The sequence below is a fragment of the Mustela erminea genome, chromosome 16 (genome assembly GCF_009829155.1).
Source record: "Mustela erminea isolate mMusErm1 chromosome 16, mMusErm1.Pri, whole genome shotgun sequence".
Lineage (NCBI taxonomy): Eukaryota > Metazoa > Chordata > Mammalia > Carnivora > Mustelidae > Mustela > Mustela erminea.
This window is the reverse complement of record NC_045629.1, coordinates 10,449,338-10,456,937: the sequence shown is the minus strand read 5'-3', so window position 1 is coordinate 10,456,937 and position 7,600 is coordinate 10,449,338. Positions and strand designations below refer to the sequence as shown.

At 38.9% G+C, this 7,600-nt stretch overlaps 1 pseudogene; it reads right to left on the bottom strand.

Annotated features, from left to right (window-relative positions):
• Positions 1 to 1,827: 1,827 nt before the first annotated feature.
• LOC116575513 lies at positions 1,828 to 7,125 on the bottom strand (annotated as a pseudogene).
• Between the last annotated feature and the right edge of the window lie 475 nt (positions 7,126 to 7,600).

Below are 7,600 nucleotides of genomic sequence, written 5' to 3'. Positions count from 1 at the left end.
AAAAAAAAATTAGAGTCCGTTAGCTTTGCTTTGCTTTTGGCCTTCAAAAGGCACTTAATTAGGCATCAATTTTATTTCAAGGGCCTTTCCTAAAACTTGCCTGAATTGCCAGATACGATGGGTTTCAAAGTGAAAATGTACAGCTTCTCGGTAAAATTATTGCAATAGCCATCTGTTTGGTATCATGCTGTGTTGGGTGGCTTCTGCATGCTTTCTGATTAGAATGCGGTATAGACCTTGATGACCCAAGTATAGACCTTGATGGCCCATGATGTCAGAACAAGGGTTTAATGGAGAGCTGAGCTTTAAATCACTCACATTCTTTAAGCTTTTGTGTAAGACATAGCAGGCCCTCTGCTGGTGGTAACAATGGATTGTACTGTCCTATAGAACACATTCTTTACCAAACACAGATACTCTCTATGGTGGTAGTTAACCTTCTTTGTGCAACAGACTCTTCTCCGGAGGCTTCTAGAAATACTTATGGCCACATTGCTGTGCAAGATGGTTGGTTTTAGTACTGACAGCTCAAACATTGAGATACTTTAAAATTCCCTTGGATGATTTTAATCCTTAACCAGAGCTGAGAATACTCATTTATATGGTATCATCCTTTATCTCAAGGCCCTGTATGAACATTATGATGTTATTTTTATGAAACATTACTGTTAATTTTAATTTTTAAATATTTTAATTGTTTAGTTTTATAAAATGTTAATTTTATAAAATCTGAAAACTCTAGCCCCATTAGGTAGGTGGATTTCATAAGGGCGGTATATCTAATAGCAGAAACTCTTATAAAAGAAAAAAAAAAATCCCAAGAAAAAGCAGCATTGTTTAATGACCAGAGCTTTGGTGTAGCATTAGGAATTTTGACCCAGAGTTACCACCTACTTGCTGAGATTCTGGATAACTCACTGAAATCATCTGTCTGCCTGAGTTTCACTTGTTAGGGTCTATTTTGTGGAACTTCCAAATGATCACAATTCAAAGTAAATGTAAGTGAGAATAAAAAAGAAAACTGTAGGGGCACTTGGGTGGCTCAGCGGGTTGAACCTCTGCCTTCGGCTCGGGTCACGATCCCAGCATCCTGGGATTGAGCTCCCCATGGGGCTCTCTGCTCAGCAAGGAGCCTGCCTCCCCCTTTCTCTCTCTGCCTACTTGTGATCTCTCTCTCTTTCTCCCTCTCTGTCAAATAAATAACTAAATAAATCTTCAAAAACAAAAAACAAAAACTGTAGATGGCACTGTATCAATAAATAAAGAGTAAATTTTAGTTACCAGCCAAGTAAAGTTTAGTATTCTGTTAAAATGTGCATTTAAAGCATTAGAGAAAACACCCTGGACAAATCCATTTGTGTTTATGGAAAAAGGAAACACCCTCATGATGCATAATTGTGTCCTCCTTTGCTTACTATTCTTCAGATCTTTTTGTAGGATCCTTCTTGCACATATGGCAGTCAGTGAAGTTGTTTTGAGTGACCCATGGTGTGTTATTAACAAAGAGAAATGTCTTTCTCATTCTATTTTTTTTTTCTCATTAAACTTTTGTGTTAATGGGTCTCAAAATTCTGTGACAGATTTTTGGTCAAGTTGTTTCCATTAAAAAATATTGATTTTAAAAACTCATAACTTAAAACTGCTCCCCCCGTACGCACACACAAATGGTCCGCAAAACACTCTCCTTTCCTTCTGAAGGTTTGGCAAGGCACTGTTATCATTAACCAGTCTTCTACTATTAAACTTAAATGGCCAATTGACAAGTAGTTCTGAGACTGTTCTGCCACCACTGATTAAGACTGGGGTGGCAGGTATTGGGGACATTACTCACTTAGCCTTCTGAGCTTTCTGGGCAGACTCAGTGACTTTGCCAGCTCCAGCTGCCTTCTTGTCCCCGGCTTCGATGACACCCATGGCAACCATCTGTCTCATGTCATGAACAGCAAAATGGCCCAGAGGAGGATAGTCAGAGAAGCTCTGAACACACAATGGCAGCATCACCAGATTTCAAGAACTTGGGACCATCTTCCAGGTTTTTTCTAGAACATTGATCTATTTTCTCCTTCAGCTCAGCAAGCTTGCAAGCAATCCAGCACAGGTACATATCCAGCACTGATTTGGCCTGGATGGCTCAGGATTATCACCTGAGCCGTGAAACCAGCTGCTTCCATTGGTGGGTCATTTTTGCTGTCACCAGCCACATTCCCACAACAAACATCTTTGACAGATACATTCTTGACATTGAAGCCCACATTGTCCCCAGGAAGAGCCTCACTCAGAGCTTCATGGTACATTTCAACAGACTTGACTTCAGTTGTAACATTGACTGGAGCAAAGGTGACCACCATGCCAGGTTTAAGAGCACCTGTCTCCACTCGGCCCACAGAAACAGTACCAATACCACCAATTTAGTAGAGGTCCTGGAGAGGCAGATGCAAGGGCTTGACGGTTGAATGAGTTGGTGGCAGAACAGAATCCCGAGCTTCAGGCAGTGTGGTTCCATGGGCATTTCCATCTTTATGGGTGACTTTCCATCCCTTGAACCAAGACATCTTAGCATTTGGCTCCAGCATGTTGTCACCATTCCAACCAGAAATTGGCACAAATACTACTGTGTTGGGGTTGTAGCCAATTTTCTTAATGTAAGTGTTAAATTAACTTCCTTAATGATTTCCTCATATCTCTTCTGGCTGTAGGATGGCTCAGTGGAATCGATTTTGTTAACATCAGCAATTAGTTGGTTTACACCCAGTATGTAAGCCAGAAGGGCGTGTTCACAGGTCTGCCCATTCTTGGAAATACCGCCTTTAAGTTCACCAACACCAGCAGCAACAATCACGACAGCACAGTCAGCCTGAGATATGCCTGTACTCATATTTTTGATAAAGTCTCTGTGTCCTGGGACATCAATGATGGTCACATAATACTTGCTGTTCTCGAATTTCCACAGGGAAATATCAATGGTGATACTATATTCACATTCACTTTCAGTTTATCCAACCCCAGGCATAGTTGTAGGAGCCCTTTCCTATCTCAGCAGCCTCCTCCTTAAATTTTTCGATATAGATCAGAGGACCAGTAGCAATAGGCTTGCCCAAATCTACATGTCCAATGACGACAATGTTTTTGGTGACAACTCCAAGACGTTAGTTCTTGCTCTTCTTACATTTAGCTCTTATTACCAGGCTATGAGGTGATTAATGGAGTCTTTTCTTTTTTTGAGACAGATGAGAAATTTGTGTATAGAAATCTAAGAATCATAAGAATTGTATGGTCTGATTTCATCAATGCCGCTTAAATATTAAGATTAATTTCTAAATAAAAATAAATCTAAAAGCATCAAATTATAAGTATGGAAAAATATAGAAGAAAACCATTTAGCTGGTTATAAAAAATAGCTAATATTTATTGAGTACTTACTCTATACCTAGACCTGAGTTAAGAACTCAAGAAAAATTATCTTATTTGACAAAAGCTACAAAAAGTAGCTTTATACTGTAGTATTTAATCTTGCTTTTTTCTTCATTAACCTGTTATATTCAGCAACTTAACTGGGTTGAAAATCAAAGTTTTCTTTTTGAAGTCTTAATTATCTACCAGTTACTATAAACTAGAGTCACTATGTTTCATCAATTCTCATGTATTAATCTGCATTAATCTTGCATTAATCTCGACTCTTCCCTTTTTTATTGAAAGCATCTTCCCTAGGCTTGCCTCACCAGGCAAGCCCTGTTCAATTCCTTCATTTTTATTTGCTGGAGCAACTTTTTATCTTCACATATCCCCTTTCTCGATCCTCCTTTGCCTTTTATTCCTGTGTATGTATTATCACTGTATCATATACATGCCATATGCCATATATATGGCATATATATGTATATATACACATATATATCCTATAGTCATACAGAATAGCTGACTAAGAGAAATGGAGACAGAAAATTACAATGCTTTTGTGGAAGACATATTCATTCTGTGGGAAATTGGTACTTTCCAATTTAATTACTTAGGCTACCTTTTTTTTTTTTTTTAAGATTTATGTATTTATTTGAGAGAGAAAGCATAGGTTCACGAGCATGGGTGGGGAAAGGCAGAGGGAGAAAAGCAGACTCCCCGCTCAGCACAGAGCCTGACCTAGCGCTTAATCTCATTACCCTGAGATCATGACCTGAGCCGAAATCAAGAGTGGGACACTTAACTGACTGAGCCACCTGGATGCCCCTTAGCTTACTTTTGAAAGCATCTTTAAAACTTTATAACTTTTAATCTTCCATACTATGGAATACATGGACTAAACTTTAAAGTAAACATTTGAGTCATAAGCGAAATTTGTTATTAAATGTCACTGCTAAATAATTGGTTTCATCTGGAAGCAAGCAATAGAAAATGTGTAGGGGAAAGCTAATTCTAGAATATTCTGAATGTAGATGCAAGGACAGCTGAAAATGTTCTGGTTTGCCACAGTAAGATGGTCTTAAGTGAGTAACAATTCGAACAAGAACGTTTCCTTCCCAGAGAGTCCTAGAGAGAGAGATGGGGAAAAGTCTGGAAAAGAGGCTGTTGAGAAAAGACAGAACAACTGAAAGAAACATAATTTTCAAAAGTCTTTTTCTTTCCAGGGTTTTGGTACACGCCTGGCATTCTTCTGGTTTCATCCTACCATTGAAATGGGATTCGTTCTTGCATGGACCTGCAATATAATTAGGAAAATGCAAGGTACTCAGAAGCAAAAACCATCCTTTTCTCTGTATTATCCAAGAGGATAATTTACAGAAAATGCCAGTTTAGTTAAGTGACATAGATTGTGCTAATTCAGCTGGATAGAGTAAGGTTGACAGGCATAATTTTATAAAGGAAACAGAGCAGAACTATCATTTTGTCAAATAGAACATTTGTAACTACATTCCTAAAGTAAAGCACTTCATAATGCTTGAATCAGAATACCACAATAGCAAAGAAATACATGGTGGCTTGAAAAAAGACCTTTTCATTCAAAATATGGGCCAAAGACCAACAGCAACAGCTCTGTGTCTTCTGAGAGCTTATTTAGAAATGCAGAACAGGGACGCCTGGGTGGCTCAGTGGGTTGAGCCGCTGCCTTTGGCTCAGGTCATGATCCCGGAGTCTTGGGATAGAGTCCTACATTGGGCTCCTTGCTCAGCAGGGAACCTGCTTCTCTCTCTGCCTCTCTGCCTGCTTGTGTGCTCTCTCTCTCCTTCTCCTGACAAATAAATAAATAAATAAATAAAATCTTAAAAAAAAAGAAAAGAAATGCAGAACTAACATTTGCATTTTAACAGATGCCCAGGTGTTTCTTCTGTGTGCCAGAGGGAGAAGATTTAGAATTCCTAATCTATTTGGGGGAGTGAAATGTATGGAGGAAAAAAGAATGCCTTTCTAGCACCATTTATTTATTTATTATTTATTTATATTTATTTATTTATAAGATTTTATTTGTCAGAGAGAGGAAGAGAGAGTGCACTCAGGCGCACAGCAAGGGGGAGCTGCAGGCAGAGGGAGAAGCAGGCTCCCTGCTAAGCAGGGTGCCCAAAGTGGGGCTGGATCCCAGGACTCTGAGATCCTGACCTGAGCCAAAGGGAGACACTTAACCTAGTGAGCCACCCAGGAGCCTTCTAACCCTTTTTAAATGGGTGATCTCCACAAAACTGTAGCTTGTATTATTTATCTTTGTACCACTTACACCTAGTAGTAGCTGGTTTAAGATGGCAATAAAATGTTTGCCGAATGAGTAAACTAGTTAATGATCCTCTTTTAAACTGTTTCGGACAAAGGCAAGGTTGAGATATACTGACAGAGAGAGGTTTAAGTCTCCCAGGCTGGCATTTTGTTATAGCAGCCCTAGCAAACTAATACAGATGAAGAGATCCCTCAGTGAGGTATTTCCCCTCAGCAGTTTAAAGATCCCCTCCTAAAGCTGTGGAGAATTAGCTGGAATAGTTGACCATTGGACAGTGTGGAGGTCAGGCTCACTGACCCCGCCCACAGTCAAATATCTGTGTGTAACTTTTGACTTCCTCCCAGATTTAACTACTAATAGTACAGTGTTGATCGGAAGCCTTCCCAACAACATAAACAGACATTTAACACATATTTCATATGTTATGTCTATTATATACTGTACTCCTATAGTAAAGTAAGCCAGAGAAAAGAAAATGTTATTAGGAACATCATAAAGAAGAGAAAATGCATTTATAGTACTGTATTTATCCAAAGAAAAATCCATATATCAGTGGACTTGTGCAATTTAAACCTGTGTTCAAGGGTAAACTGTAGTTGTTTCTGTCTTTTCCCTCTGGCTTCCTTAATATTTTTTTCCTTTATCATTTGTACCATATTCTAACTGAATATTTTCAAATCTTAAAACTTCTTGTGTTTCTGGAATCTAAGGCTTTTCTTCTAGTAATTTTTGAAAATCATCATTCTCTTTTCAAATGTACTGTTTTCCTCAATCATTTCCAGTGTCTTCATCCCCAACTCTAGTTGTATAGATATTCTTCCTTTCTGTCTCCAACTTTCTGTCCCAATTTCATCCTAATAAATCCCCGGGTTTAGGGGTCATTTTACTAACTTCATAGCTATTGCTAATAATAATATTAATTGCTATTAATAAGTCAATTTAATTTTTAATTTTAGTAGCTATATGTTTTATCCCTGGCATTCTTTAAAATGTTTCTTTTGAACACTTTTATTCTTTTCTCAGGTCTCAAGCCTTCTGTTACTTTCAACATAGTTTTTATTTTATTTATTTTATTTTTCTTAAAGATTTATTTATTTATTTGACAGCGATCACAAGTAGGCAGAGGTAGGCAGAGAGAGGAGGGGAAGCAGACTCCCTGCTCAGCAGAAAGTCCAATGCGGGGGCTGGATCCCAGGACCCTGAGATCATGACCTGAGCCAAAGGCAGAAGCTTAACCCACTGAGCCACCCAAGCACCCCTCAACATAGTTTTTAAAACCATTTTTCAGTTTGCTTCTGTAAAGCAAGCTGTTGTAGTGCTAAGCCTGCTGGCTCACTCATGGTTCCTGTTTGTTCAAGTGCGTCACCATGTTTTATTGTACGAGGTATCTTCAGGATGTGTTTGTCTGTTAGGCACGAAGTTTGCATTACAGGAGCAGTTTTGCCTTTTCTTCCGCCAGGCTTTCCAGGGATGTTACTGGTGAAAGAGCAGTTTTTTATTTATTTATTTTTTAAAGATTATTTAGTTATTTATTTATTTGAGAGAGAGTGAGCCAGATCATAGACAGAGAGGGAAAAAGCAGACTCCCCGCAGAGGAGGGAGCTGGACAGTGTGGGCTTGATCCTCACACCTTGAGATCATGACCTGAGTCAAAGGCAGTCGCTTAACTGATTGAGCCACCCAGGCACCCCTAAAAGAGCAGTTTTATGTTGACTTCTCAGCCTGGAGTTTCTCCCCCAATGTAGAGGATATAGGTAACCATTTTTGAAAAATTTCAAGGGTAACTTTTTCACACTGCTCAGAAAGAGCACATTCTTCATAAGCCAATGAACAAACTTTTTACAGATCACTGAAGTGCTGAGTATCGTAGGAAGGGTAACTAAGTATTTTTGTGTGCATCTG